The 15,903-nt window shown below is 41.5% G+C and overlaps 1 protein-coding gene across 1 annotated transcript in view; it reads left to right on the forward strand.

Moving 5' to 3' along the window:
• The window catches only part of DDX10 (DEAD-box helicase 10), a 323,849-nt gene that overhangs the window by 111,793 nt on the left and 196,153 nt on the right, over positions 1-15,903 (forward strand). The gene's annotated exons all lie outside the window — the stretch shown is intronic.

Raw genomic sequence — 15,903 nt, forward strand, 5'->3', positions numbered from 1 at the left:
CACAACTTTTGAGAAGTATTATCTAGTTTTTAGTAATCAGTCTTTTACGTTAGAGACAGTATTATGACTTAGTGTATACTTTCAGAAAATGTTCTCAGATTGGATTCTTTACAATCAGTAACGCAGAGCAGTAATTTTTTTGTGTGAAGTCACAAATACTAACATCACTAGCACATTTCTTTGTAACAAAGGGTGATAGGGAGAAAGCTGTTAATCTGAAAATGGCTCTTCACAGCTGTTTTAAGACTGATAGATAAATATGGATGTAGTTATGGTTCATTTGTATAGAGATCAAATGAAAACTAAAATGTAGTAATTTGCTGAAATACTCGCAAAAGTAACGGCCGGGTTTTCAACTGGTTTCTCTTATATCACCAGAGTTTGGGGTGTGTTGGTTTGCACTTACAAAATACTTGCATAAGTGTGGATTACCCAGTTTGACCATGCAAGTGTAATATTTTCTGGAAGTTCTGTGCTAATTTGAACTCATCTTGGTATTACATGACCTCTGTTTAGGATGAATCACTATGAGCCTGTTCTGAGACCCTGCAGTACTTACTTAATGTGGAATTAGGTAAGGATAGAGTGCAGCCTTGTAATAGTGTCATGAAAGTTTACTAGCCCAGTTTAGTGAATGAATATTATTTTGCAAGACTGGTATAGAATCAACCTATTCTGAACATCCTGCTTTTAATTTTGGATCTTAATTGGCCTTCTAATTGAATAGTGTGGGGGAAGGGGTGCTCCCAAGAAGACATTATAATTCTGGATGCTTACTTCCTTTTATTGCACTTCCTTTCACTTTTTTGCATGTGGTTTCAGCCCTGCATGTGCTGCTAGAATGATAAAAAGCCAAGTTTTATAATTATGTAGATAGCAAGTTACTCTAATCTAGAGTTGTGCCAAAAGCGTCCCATGAATATTGTCTGAGAAATGTATCTTGTTATAATTTATCATGGTGCACAAAAGTTTGGCCAATCAAACAACTAAAACAGGCCTCTCCCAAAACAGAGGACCCAGTATTTGCCCTGAGGAGTTTTAAAGCTATTACTACACAGGACATCATAGGTGGTAGTAAGGAAGCAGAGAATGGGCTGCAACAGAAACTCCGGAGTGACACCAATAATATATTGTGATAACTCAGTGAGAGCTAGTTCGAAATATTTCTGTTGGTATAAATGTCTAAACTAATTCCAGGCTTCAGGAATTGGGCTTTGAGGGGATGCTTTAACTAGGATAGGTCAGTGGGCTTGCAGACCAGGTCAGGAAGTGTGCTCCAAGAATAGAGCATCTTGAAAGAGAGCCTAGAGACACAGTTGAGAGAAATGGATGTATGGGGTATTGAGGCTGACAACATTGGTGGCATGAGGAGAGGGGCAGGATAGGGGTGAAACAAAGTGAGACTAGGGCAATTAGGTTAGCTGTGTATAGAAAAGAATATACAATTCATGAGATGTGTTCTCATCCTGACCCTTGGTGAGCCCAGGTTTTGACGACAGAAGACTTCTGGCTCCTTTAATAGAATATCCTATTTCACAATAATTGATAGCGGCTCTTGGGAGATCTTTTGTGCCAATTTTAAATGTATATGTTACAGTTCCTTATTCAGTATCAAAGTCTGAGTGTTGAAATAACTATTAGTTAGTTACTATTAGTAATACTACTTAAGCTGGCCATCTTGATGAAAAATAGTTGTTTGATTGGCCAAGCTAATAATGTAAGTTTTGCTGCATTTTTTTCATACTCTTCCTTCCCATAGTAGTGCTCCTGTGCACCTCTGTTCATAGATTTAGCTGAAATGAGACTCTACTATGTTAAGTTCACTTCTGTTGTTCCCTCGTACTGAAGTAGATTAATAGATATATAATTTTAAGGTCAGACGGAATCATTAGATTTAGTTTGGACTTTCTGAATAACATAGGCCACAGAATTTTGCACAGTTACCCCTGTGTTGGACCGGTTTGACTAAAGCATATATTTCAGAGGTATCCAGTCTTGATTTGAAGATATCAAGAAATGGAGAATCCACAGCTTCCCTAGGTATTTTGTTCTAATGGTTAATCACCCTAGTATTACACTAGAGACATAATGAAATGGTGGGAGACAGGAGAGTTGAGAGTGAGTTGGGAGGGGAAAAGGATAAGAATACAAAATAAGAAGTAGACACTCCAGTGAGCTACAAGAGAGATGTTATTAAATACTCAGATTAAGTAAAAAGGCAAGTGAAGACTGCATTTAGATTAGTGAAACTTTAATTTATTACTAAATGTTAAGATCAAATGTAGGAAGTAATTCTTTGGCAGACATTCCACAGCTCTTTAAGTATGGAGAATAGGGTGTGGGAGTTGATGGTTGAATATTTTGACTGATGGAACTTGAGTCAAATTGCTGCTCCCTGTTGGGGTGTATTATAATTTAGCTTAACAAGGGAAGCCTTTTTAAAAAGTTATGTGCCAAATCAGCTCGTAATTCTTTTCTCTTGGGTTTCAGGCCCTGCAATACACGAATTCAAGTGAAATGTTATATTTCAACTTTCCAGCATTGCTGTTGCAGCTCTATTAAAAAAGACTATCAGTGTTAGTCATTTATGCTTTAAATTTTTGACTTCTGTAACTTTTTGAGGAAGATTTTATTCTTTTGCATACAAGTAAATTATTTAGTTGGTCATCAAAATGAATCGATCTTATTAAAAAACTTGTCATTTCTATATTAAGCTAGCCTTCTTTTATGATGGGGAAAGTAGCATCTTCTACTTAATTCTGTCTTTTGGATACTTGTTAAAGAGCTTTTGTGCCAGAAGTGTCTTTTTTTGTAAGATGTTCAGTTTTTAATAAAGAACAGTGATTAGCAGTCAAAATATAGCAAAGCCATTAGTGGGTTATTTTCAGGGTATGCAGAGAAGAGATTAAGAAATAAATCATCGGTAGTGAGAGAAGTGTTTAAATTTAGATGGTGAAGAAACAATTGAAATTATAGCATGAGAATGTTGGTAACAAGTGTGATTTGGAAAATGAAACACAAGTCTTGATAGTTTTAAGTTACTATTTTAATTGCTGGGATAAGAGGAAGCATGCTAAATGAGGAATGCTTGATCTTTTGGTCATGAAGGAAGCTGCTGATCTGGGCAAGAACTGAGTATGTATGTGTGTGTATGTACATGTGTGTATATAATATATATATATTTATATTTTAAACAAATCCTTCTTGCAAAACAATTGAGACTTGCTAGGTATGCAGGGCTCACCATCTCATGAATCTAACTGGTTGGGCCATGTGTGTGCAATTTATGAATTCTGGTTGATACTGCAAAGTTATTCTAAAGTTATCATGAAAGTGCTGCATCATGGAAAGCCTGTGTATGTGTATCCACCACTGTGGACAGCATGTGCAGTGTGTACACCCAGGTGGAGGACAATGTGGAATAGTTAAGGTTAATGATGCTTTTACCACACAAAAGTTAGGCTAACGAGTGACTGTGTCCTAGTGGAAAGCAGTTTCACCCGTCATCTGAGGGGAGGCTTTTTTTCTAAAGCAGTGCACAGTTATCAAAAAACAGAACAAAGAAAACTGCATATTGGAGGTAGACATATACACTAGGGAGATTATATACAGGAACAGGAAGCATTGGTACGGAAAGATCAAGGGCATATATGAGGCAGGAAAGAAAAAGCAAGCAAGGGAAGGAGACTCCATTAAGGAGAAGCCACCTAGCATGTAAGAACCTGCATGAGGAAGGGACAACCTTTCCTGGCCCAGATGGTCATCCAAGTATTCTCAAAAGAAGAGGGTGAGCTCCCAGTGGGGTACTGTGGTTAGGATGTTTGTGTTCTAAGAACATAAGAATGGCCATACTGGGTCAGATCAAAGGTCCATACAGCTCAGTATCCTGTCTACCGACAGTGGCCAACGCCAGGTGCCTCAGAGGGAGTGAACAGAACAGGTAATGATCAAGTGATCTCTCTCCAGCCATCCATCTCTACCCTCTGACAAACAGAGGGTAGGGACACCATTCCTTACCCATCCTGGCTAATAGCCATTTATGGACTTAACCTCCATGAATTTATCCAGTTCTCTTTTAAACCCTGTTATAGTCCTAGCCTTCACAACCTCCTCAGGCAGGGAGTTCCACAGGTTGACTATGTGCTGAGTGAAGAACTTCTTCAATTCATTTGTTTTAAACCTGCTACCCATTAATTTCATTTGGTGGCCTCTAGTTCTTATATTATGGGAACAAGTAAATAACTTTTCCTTATTCACTTTCTCCACACCACTCATGATTTTATATACCTCTATCATATCCCCCCTTAGTCTCCTCTTTTCCAAGCTGAAAAGTCCTAGCCTTTTTAATCTCTCCTCATATGGGACCCGTTCCAAACCCCTTATTTTAGTTGCCCTTTTCTGAATCTTTTCTAATGCCAGTATATCTTTTTTGAGATGAGGGGACCACATCTATACGCAGTATTCAAGATGTGGGTGTACCATGGATTTATAAAAGGGCAATAAGGTATTATCCGTCTTATTCTCTATTCTTTTTTTAATGATTCCTAACATCCCGTTTGCTTTTTTGACTGCCGCTGCACACTGCGTGGACGTCTTCGAGGAACTATCCATGACGACTCCAAGATCTTTCTCCTGATTAGTTGTAGCTAAATTAGCCCCCATCATATTGTATGTATAGTTGGGGTTATTTTTTCCCAATGTACATTACTTTACATTTATCCACATTAAATTTCATTTGCCATTTTGCTGCCCAATCACTTAGTTTTTTGAGATCTTTTTGAAGTTCTTCACAGTCTGGTTTGGTCTTAACTATGTTGAGCCGTTTAGTATCGTCTGAAAACTTTGCCACTTCACTGTTTACCCCTTTCTCCAGATCATTTATGAATAGGTTGAATAGGATTGTTCCTAGAACTGACCCTTGGGGAACACCACTAGTTACCCCTCTCCATTCTGAAAATTTACCATTTATTCCTACCCTTTGTTCCCTGCCTTTTAACCAGTTCTCAATCCATGAAAGGATCTTCCCTCTTATCCCATGACAACTTAATTTACGTAGGAGCCTTTGGTGAGGGACCTTGTCAAAGGCTTTCTGGAAATCTAAGTACATTATGTCCACTGGATCCCTCTTGTCCACATGTTTGTTTGACCCCCTCAAAGAACTCTAATAGATTAGTAAGACATGATCTCCCTTTACAGAAACCATGTTGACTTTTGCGCATCAATATACGTTCTTCTATGTGTCTGACAATTTTATTCTTTACTATTGTTTCAACTAATTTCCTTGGTACTGACATTAGACTTACCGATCTGTAATTGCCAGGATCACCTCTAGAGCCCTTCTTAAATATTGGCGTTACATTAGCTATCTTCCAAGTGATCTATACTCTCTTGTGCCTTATAGGATTAAGTGAAAGAGCAATAATGTGTTAGACTTCTGTGCAAAGTGTCTCTGTGTTATATGCTTCTCATTTACCATGTGCTGCCTGAGAGAGAAATGGTAAACCAGAAGGCTTACACATGTTGGTAGGATTTTGGGAGAGGGTGTGTTTACAGCAATGAGGGGAGTCTGAAGGGCTGAGCTAAGCCACTGGGAAGCAGGTTCCAGCTCTCAGAAGGGAGAGTTAGAGCTTCTGCACTCCGAGAGTATGTCTAGGGGCCCTATGGCTGGGTTAGTGGCAGGACTCCATTTAGGCTACAGGAGACTTAAAATACTTGGGGACTTGGTGGCTGGGTACTGCATAGCAATTGCTTGGGTGGCCAACAGGGGCACCGGACCAGATATGACATCAGGCCCCTTTAGTTTGGAAATCTGTCTTTGCTGGACACACTGGGGTGTGTGTGCCATTTTGGTGAAAACATTTCTGTTCGTGACCTTGCCCATTTTGGCTTCCTGTGTGTTTTCTTTTGCCATTTTTCTTTTGTATGGCAGATTGGTTAGTTTTCACTGGGCCCATTTCTATAGTGTTCTTGTAACTCTTACTATGGCTTTCCAGTCAAACTTTTTGATAGGTGGTACAGAAATGGTTTAAATTAAACATTTAAAAGTTAGATTTGGAATGAGTCTGGCATGCCATAAAATGATGGAACACCTAATAAGCTCATTTTTAATTAATAGTGTTGATTGATTGAAAAACCATGATGCTTAGCCAGTCCTGCTAGGGTATTCTGTTCAGTAGCCATAACATCATTCACAAAATAATCATATTAAGGAAAACTTAAGGCCAAAGAAATTACTACGGTGGTGAAGTGGAAGGGTAGGGGGGGAAAGGATGGGAAGAAGCAGGAAAAAAGAGAGAAGTCAACAAATTCCAGTTTGCTTTTTTCAGGACATTTTAACTGTAAAACAGATGCCTCCTTCCTCAAACTGTTTTAGTAGTTTATAACTGATACTCTGTACCTCAAAGTAGCACCTTGGAACCTCCATATTCACCACTGTCATATAATTGATATGTTTTGTACAGAGTATGCCTTGTGAGGTATCATTTTAGAAGTCTGTCTGTTGAACATTAATATCTTGTTGGATTGTATGTGCTATCATTATATGTAAAATTATGAAGTATTGCTATATGTGTTACTGGAATATATTGTGAGGTTGGGAACACCCACAAGCAGCCTTTCAGTTACAACCAAGGAGTAGCCATTACTGTCTTAGACATTCATCAGTGGTTCATCAACACACAGTCTGCTATCCCTGCTATCCCATGCTCAAATAAATTGGTTAGTCTCTAAGGTGCCACAAGTACTCCTTTTCTTTTTTCATTAATAAGTTGTCCACTTTCCTATGAAGAAGTGGCAATGCACCCACCTTTGTAACCTGAGCTAAGATTTCCCAAGCACTTCAACCAATATATACTGCTAAGGATAAAACATGAAAATAAGTTTATTAGCTACAGAAAGATAGATTTTAAGTGATTATAAGTGGAAGGCATAAAGGTCAGAGGTAGTTACCTTAAGAAAACAAGATAAACATGCATTCCAAATCCTGAACTTTTAGTTTAAGCAAGAGTTGAATCAAACAATGTCTTACCCTGACAGATGTTACGAGCAGGTTACAGCTCCTCAATACACAGGTTTGGACTACCTTCCAGCCTGAGCCCAAACTTCACAGTTCAAAGTCTTTTCCTTCCAGACCTTCTTCCAGATGTTGAGATTGGGAGGACAGGAGAGACCAAGTGATGTCATTGTCTCTCCTTTTGTACCTTTTTTCAGCTGCTATAAAGATCCTTGCTGTGATGTGGGGGTCGCAGTCTTCATTGTGTACCTGCCTTCACTAAGGAGTCTCTGGGATCAGTCTCTGGCTGATGTTAATAGGCCCTGTGATGGTGTCCCCTGAATAGATACCTTCAGCCCCCAACTAAAACCCCTCCAACGCATTATTAAGGATCTACAACCTATCCTGAAGGATGACCCAACACTCTCTCAAATCTTGGGAGACATGCCAGTCCTTGCCTACAGACAGCCCCGCAACCTGAAGCAAATACTCACCAACAACCACATACCACACAACAGAACCACTAACCCGGGAACTTGTCCTTGCAACAAAGCCCATTGCCAACTGTGCCCACATAGCTATTCAGGGGACACCATCACAGGGCCTAATAACATCAGCCACACTATCAGAGGCTCGTTCACCTGCACATCCACCAATGTGATATATGCCATCATGTGCCAGCAATGCCTTTCTGCCATTTACATTGGTCAAACTGGACAGTCTCTACGTCAAAGAATAAATGGACACAAATCAGATGTCAAGAATTATAACATTCATAAACCAGTCGGAGAACAGTTCAATCTCTCTGGTCACGCAATCACAGAAATGAAGGTCACTATCTTACAACAAAAAAACTTCAAATCCAGACTCCAGCGAGAAACTGCTGAATTGGAATTCATTTGCAAATTGGATACTATTAACTTAGGCTTAAATAGAGACTGGGAGTGGCTAAGTCATTATGCAAGGTAGCCTATTTCCCCTTGTTTTTTCCTCCCCCCCCCCCCCCCCCCCGACGTTCTGGTTAAACTTGGATTTAAACTTGGAGAGTGGTCAGTTTGGATGAGCTATTGCCAGCAGGAGAGAGAGTTTGTGTGTGTGTGTGTGTGTTTGTGTGTCCCCGGGAATGGGGGGGGGGGGGCGTGTGAAGAAGCCTGGATTTGTGCTGGAAATGGCCCACCTTGATTATCATGCACATTGTAGGGAGAGTGGTCACTTTGGATAAGCTATTACCAGCAGGAGAGTGAGTTTGTGTGTGTGGTTTTTGGAGGGGGGTGAGGGAGTGAGAGAACCTGGATTTGTGCAGGAAATGGCCCACCTTGATTATCATACACATTGTGAAGAGAGTTGTCACTTTGGATGGGCTATTACCAGCAGGAGAGTGAGTTTGTGTGTGTGTGGGGGGGGGAGGGTGAGAAAACCTGGATTTGTGCTGGAAATGGCCCAACTTGATGATCACTTTAGATAAGCTATTACCAGCAGGACAGTGGGGTGGGAGGAGGTATTGTTTCATGGTCTCAGTGTGTATATAATGTCTTCTGCAGTTTCCACGGTATGCATCCGATGAAGTGAGCTGTAGCTCACGAAAGCTCATGCTCAAATAAATTGGTTAGTCTCTAAGGTGCCACAAGTACTCCTTTTCTTTTTGCGAATACAGACTAACGGCTGTTACTCTGAAATTTATTAATGAGTTTAATAACCTTGAACAGTGGAAGACAGTCTATTTCTGGGGTTCAAGGCTGGGGAACTGAGGGGAATTGGCTGGAGTCTCTCTATTGATGGTTCATGAGTGGCTGGGAAATCATTCATATAACTGAGTTGGGCGTGTCCGTGCCTGTTGGTGTCTGTTTAAGCACAGTGCGTGTCAGAAGCTTGTAGCTTGACATCAGCATCACAGAGTGAGAGACAGCCCAGGCTGGTGGGAGAGAGGGCTCAGCAATTCCACAGTCCAGGTTGCACCCCAGGAACCCCATGACAGTGGAGCAGGGTGAAATGCACAGCCGCTTGTTCCAAGAGAGATTTGCACTTCATACACTGGTGTAGAGATTTCAAGTGAGACTTCAAGTGTGGTGGCTGAGAACAGTCAAAGAAAAGGTTACTAGTTTATTATTTTATGTTTGCTTATTTGGGGAAAGGGAAGTAGGGACAGAAAAAGCAGAAAGATGGGTGAGTGTGAGTGCAGTGCCTGTCAGAGGTTTGTAGCTTGACATTAGCATCACAGTGAGGTAGCCCAGGCTGGTGGGTTTGGAGGGCTCAGCAGTCCCACAGTCCAGGCTGCACCCCGGGGACCCCATCACAATAGCCCCATGCTCTCAAATGTATTCCACCGCTCCCCTGGAAGGGAAAATAGCTTCAATATACAAATTTTGTTTATCAAATTGAAGAGACACAAATTAAAACAGGTTTCCATAGCTCATCGGAATCTTTTGCAGTGCATTCGGGTACATGTACCCAAAGTTAATCCCTGGGTCTTATTATAGGCAAAGCTGCTAGCATCATCTATTAAAGTTGCCTGACACTTTCTATTATAGCCTGCCGTGGGGTGCTTATAACTTTACCAAACTAACCATTTGGGCTGAAATTTTCCAAGCTAGTGGTTTGCCTCAGGCTCCTTTTTTTTGGGGGGGGGGGGATTTCAGCCAAAATAGTTGTTTTGCTAGTGTTTAAAAGAAAAGGTTGGAATTTTTTAGAAGCTCTGGTGCCCACATATTTTGAACAGGGATGTGAAATTTGGGAGGCGGTGGCTTTTGTGTGAGGGACATATCATTTGTCATACCTGTGAAAATCCACCCAAATTTGGCCAAATTATAAACCTTTGAAAAATTGTAATTTACATATGCTCAGTAGAGATATCTTCAGTTTTAGCAGCTGAAGTCTCTGAAGATTCCATCCATACCAGCCATGTTCCCCTGTGACTAAGCAGGATTTTCCATGACATTGCAGTTCTGGGTTGCTGTATGTTGGACTTGGGCCACGTACCAGAATTAAAAGCAGGGAGCCTGTCTTGCCTAAGAACAGCCATACTGGGTCAGGCCAATGGTCCATCTTGCCCAGTATTCTGTCTTCCGACAGTGGCCAATGCCAGGTGCTTCAGAGGGAATGAACAGAACCAGATAATCATCAATCATCCATCTCCTGTCACCCATTCTCTGCTTCTGGCAAGCAGAGGCTAGGGACACCATCCCTGCCCATCCTGGCTAATAGCCACTGATGGACCTATGCTCCATGAATTTATCTAGTTCTTTTCTGAATCCTGTTATAGATTTGGCCTTCACAACATCCTCTGGCAAAGAGTTCCACAAAGAGACTCCTGTGCTTTCACTAGCTCCCTGCTTCTGCACAGGTGGTGTAGAAGAGGAAACTGCCTGATTCTAATTCAGAGTGGACAGAAAACAGACCTGAGCGTGTAGTGGGAGAAGGAAACTGGGATTGGAGCCTGGTGGGGGAGGTAGATGGTAAATGGTGGTGGTACAAGACAGATCTGACGAGGAATGGCTGGGCAAAGGGACTTTGGGGGGGGACGGGGACTGGAATTTGGAATCTGGAAGTGTGAGAGTAGGATAAGGCAGGCATCCTGTGTGGGGGAAGATGTATGTGACTGTGTAATTAAAGACTGTGTCATAATGCATATGCACAAGGGCACTGAATTAAGGTTGCAGAGGCAACCTCTGTTCTGGCATTTCCTAACTTTTCAGTGTTTGACCTTGCAACTTAAAATGAGACTTAGTGATATGTTTTCCTGATGTTAATCAAGAACTGCATGCTCCTCAAAATGTCTTAGTTAAGTGCATCAAAAGACTGATTTTTTTTTAGCAAATTGGTAAATCATATTAGTGACTCACATACAGTATCAAAAGGCAAGTACTTTCTTGTGCTTGCTAGACATTCAGACAAAAATGCAAGTAATTGGATAAGAATATTAATATTAGTTGTGAGAAATTGTTTGAATTAGAGCAGTTTCTGTCCCATAATATGGAAAGGTTTTCGGGGTGCTACAAATCATTCAGGTAGACATGGCAGATAAATTCTGACTGCAGCATTACTTGGTTCTGCCAAAATTTTGGAAGATTTATCTCCTGAGGAAAGTCACTGGAGTCTGTAAAGTTCTCTTGCTGTGACTGTGTTTAGAGGGCTGTGAATGTTTGTTCAGATTTGTTAGGGTTGTCATAGAAACCTGTAAAAGGCAAGAACAAAGACGTAACTCGATGCCTTCCACGAAGGTGCTTGTCTGTTTATTAAAATTGGGTATTTATCCATACATTTATCTTTAATGATCAATGCTAAATTACTCTTTTAATGCATATCTATCACAGGCACCATTTTCTCCTTTTGACCTTTGGATATATTTAGCAAGTAAATGTTTTTGCTGAGCTTCAACTTTATTGTAATTCCTAAAATTTATTTTACTTAATATTTAGCTAGATACAGCTCACTTCATCGGATGCATAAAGTGGAAAATACAGTGAGGATGTTTTTATACACACAGACCATGAAAAAATGGGTGTATATCACTACAAAAGGTTTTCTCTCCCCCCACCCCGCTCTCCTGCTGGTAATAGCTTATCTAAAGTGATCACTCTCCTTACAATGTGTATGATAATCAAGGTGGGCCATTTCCAGCACAAATCCAGGGTTTAGCAAGAACGTCTGAGGAACAGTGGCGGGGGGGGGGGGGGAAGAAGAATAAACAAGGGGATACAAACAAGATAGCTAAAGGTCAAGAGTTACAAAAATAGGTGCCTAAAGTTAAACTCCTAAATTCCTAAATTTAAGCACCTTAAAATAAGTCACCTGGCTTTCAAAAGTACTGAGCAATTAATAGCTTCCAGTGAAGCAAATGAGCCATAGGTGCCCCTTGCTTTTGAAAACCAGCCACTTATTCAGAACCTAAACTAAAATGTTGGCACCTGTTTTTGAAAGTCTTGATCTATGTTTACTAGAATGGCATTTAAAAAAAACTGTCCTCGTCTAATTTTTGTGTCGGACAGACGCTTATCTTTTGTGTGGAGTATTTATCATCTTATAATGAAACAAGAGCTTGTCCATTAAAATGAAAATACATCCTATGACTTTCCAGAAATGTTTATATTCCTTCACAAGTATTTTTTCCTAAATGGTTTTTAGATGACTGTCGGCTTGTTTATTCAGTCGATAGAATCTCAAAGTTCTGAACACCTCGGGAATGGAGATTGTTCATAACTCTGAACAAAACGTTATGGTGGTTGTTTGAAAAGTTTACGTCTGAACATTGACTTAATACTGTTTTGAAACTGTGCTATGCAGAAGAAAAATGCTGCTTTTAGCCATCTTAATTTAAATGAAACAAACACAGAAACCGGTTCCTTACCTTGTAAATACACTTAAAACTGGTTTAACCCTTGCTTATGTTGATTTTTGTTTAAGTTGGTGACTTAATGACTCAAAGGTCAGATATATTGTATACTTCCAACAGACGGCCAGTGACAATCCTGGCCTATTCTTTGACATGTTTTTCTCTCTTCCTTCCCGCCACCTCCCCACCCCCCACGTGACTGTCAGCACAATTTCCATCTTGTCTTGAGATTACTGCCTTGACAAGGCATCTGTAGGACCCCTCTGGATGTGATTGATTTTTGTTCAAGAAAGTAGATGCAAAGGAGATGAGAATATCTTTTTATTCTACATTAAGCTTTTGTCAGCACTTAGTGGCACTCTGCAGGTAGCTGGAAAATATGCAAGTTGTTCTTGTTACTGTAAAATGCTAACTACTGAGACAATATGCTTCGTGTAGAATTTTTAATATAAGCAAGGTAAGTTAATGTATCCTACTAGACCTAATCTCTATTTAATTGACTTGATAAATCTTACAGGAGTCTGTGTCCTTGCATCAGCTGACTACTTTTAGCTCATTATTACCACTAGGTTTGTTTCTATACTCATTTAGAAAAAACACCTGTACCATATAGTATTCAGGGCAGCTAGTGAAATTATTGGTATAAAATCCTCATGCACATTAAACAAAGCTTTTGATCCTCAGTTAAGCTATAGTCATAATGCTCTTCCTCCTTTGGTTAGTCTTCTCTCCAGAAAATGCACAATCTTGCCTTATCAAAATGTTCATAATTGTTATAACTTAAATGCTGTTCTGATGTTGGTACACACAATTTTATTGAGGCCCAGGACTACCTTAGGAAATGTTTGCTGGTATACCTGTTGCTGATAAAGTCTCCTACTGTAGGGCTTGGCTACACTTGCAAGTTAAAGTGCATTAAAGCAGTCCCGGGTGCCCTAATCCCTGAGGTGTCCACACTGGCAAGGCATGTAGAGCGTCTGGACGCTGCAGCTGGAGCGATCCTGGTAATTCATCTCCATGAAAAGCATAAAGCTTGCTGCCCCCCTGGCTGAAACGCCCGGACGTCAGTGTGGATGAGGTGTTGCATTACTGCGCTGTGATTGGCCTCCGGAAACATCCCATAAATCCCCTGAAGTCAAGTGACCACTCTTGTCATTGTTTTGAACTTGGCTGCAGGCATGCAGATATCCCCTTTCAAAGCTCTGTTTCTGACAGCCAGCATGCTTATCTGCTCCGGGACAAAGCAAACCATTAGTGTGGAATGTTGCTGTTGTGAGTGTGTGTATGGTGGGGGGAGAAGGGGAGGGTCTGCTGCTGTCTGAACTTACAGGACCGCATGCTGACACACTCTCAGCCCCCCAAAACACAGTCTCTCCCCCCACATACACACAACACACTCCCTGTCACACTCCCTCCTCGCCCATTTGAAAAGCACATTGCAGCCGCTTGCACACTGGGATAGCTACCACAATGCACTATTCTTTGTGGCATTGCGAGAGCTGCTAATGTGGCCACGCAAGTGTGCTTGCAGCTGACAGTATAAACACATGGCAACGTTTTCCCTGCTGAGCTCTCCGAAGGCTGGTTTAACTCCCAGTGCTCTCCATCTGCAAGTGTAGCCATATGTAGTAGCCAAGGTGTAGTATATATCAAGAAAAAAGCATTTGCTCTCTAAACAAACTACGCCATACCAGCAAAACCATTTGTATGCCAATATAACAAACTCTACACTAGAGTTTTTGCCAGTATAGAAATACAAAAAAAAAAATTACCTTTTAGCTGACATTACTATACTGGCAAAAGTTTCTAATGTATGTCTGCCCTAAGTAGTGTCTTCGAAAATCACTTTTGATAATGGATTTTGCTTATAAACCACTTTGCAGGGTGGATGATAATCTGATTTTAAAACAAATTGTATTTTAATACTGAAAACAGATTTTTTTAATTTTAATTGGATTTTTTTACTAAAATTAGGTTTATTTTTAAAAAATAAACATTTATTTAAAAATAAACTTTAAACTGATAATTTATGATGAGGCCTAAGCTTCTTATAATCTATTAAATTTTAAATTAAATATAAAAAAATTAAGCAGTACATGTTTGCTGTCAATTTTTAAGGAAAGGCAGACCTCAGAACTGGTGGCAGTCACTGGCTGAGCACCTGGAACCAGAGATTGTGGAAGCGCTAAACCTGCTTTTGACAGCAATAGCGTCTTCTGCATGTGCAGAGAGAATCTTTTCTTAATTTCAGTTTATTCAGCTAATTCAGTTCCTTGACCAGTTCATTCAAAGTTAAGAAGCCAATTGGAAGCTGAAAAAGCAGGAAAACTTGTTTTCCTCTTCCTGATCTATGAATAAAAACTTTGTATGAAGATCAGATCTACTAGTTCTAAAATCACAAAGAACATGGTAATCAGAAACAATCAGTTAGTTCCACCCAGGAGCTACAGATAACACTTCCTTTTTTAGTAAATGGGTTAGTTTTAGGTGTGAACCATGTTTTGGTAAACTTTTTATAAATAGAATTTATGTATACATAGTGTTGTCAACTGTCTAATCGCATAAACCCAAATACCCTTGCCCCGCCCCTTCTCTAAGGCCTGTCCATCGCTCACTCTCCTCCACCTTCACTCACTTTCACTAGGCTGGGGCAGGGGGTTGGAGTGCGGGGTGTGTGCTGGCTCTGGACTGGAGGGTGGGGCTGAAGGGTTCAGAGTATGAGAGGGGGCTCTGGGCTGAGTGTAGGACAGGGGTTTGGGATGCAGGCAGGGCTCCGGGCTGAGGGGTTCAGAGTACAGGAGGGGAATCAGGGCTGGGGGTTGGAGTGTGGGAGGGGCTTTGTGATTTAGCTGGGGCTGTGGACTCTGGGGTGGGGCTTGGGATGAGGAGCTTGGCGTGCAGAAGGGGCTCTGGGCTAGGGCTGAGGGGTTCAGAGTGTGGGAGGGGACTCAGGACTGGGACGGGGGTTGGGGTGCAGGATGGGCTGCATGCTGTGGCTGAGGGTGTGGGCTCTGGGGTGGGGCCAGGGATGAGGGGTTTGGGGTGGAGGAGGGGGCTCAGCCAGGGCAGGGGATTGAGGTATAGGAGAGGGTTCGGGGTGCAGGCTCTGGGAGGGAGTTTGGGGCTGGAGCTTGGAGGGGATGTGGGCTCCGACTGTGCAACGCTTACCTCAGGCGGCTCTCGGAAGTGGCTGGCATGTCCGTCTCGTAGGTGGAGGGGTCAAGGGGCTCTGTGTGCTGCCCCTGCCTGCAGGCACCGTCCCTGCAGCTTCCGTTGGTCACATTCCTGGCCAATTGAAGCTGTGGGGTCAGTGCACAGAGATCCCCTGGCCGCCCCTGCACCTAGGAGCCTGAGGGACGTGCTGGTTGCTTCCAGGAGCTGCATGGAGCCAGGGCAGGTAGGGAGCGCCGCTGCACCGCCAACTGGACTTTCAGCAGCCTATTAAAATCTCCTGGATTGATTTCAGTAACCACTGGGAGATTGATTCTGGGAGAATCCTATGTAAGCAGCACATTTAAGATATTTTTTTCATAAAAAAATTGAATGCTGTTTTTGTGCATTTTAATTAAATTTGAATTTCCAC

Source organism: Lepidochelys olivacea, assembly GCF_965140295.1.
Source record: "Lepidochelys olivacea isolate rLepOli2 genome assembly, chromosome: 1".
NCBI lineage: Eukaryota > Metazoa > Chordata > Testudines > Cheloniidae > Lepidochelys > Lepidochelys olivacea.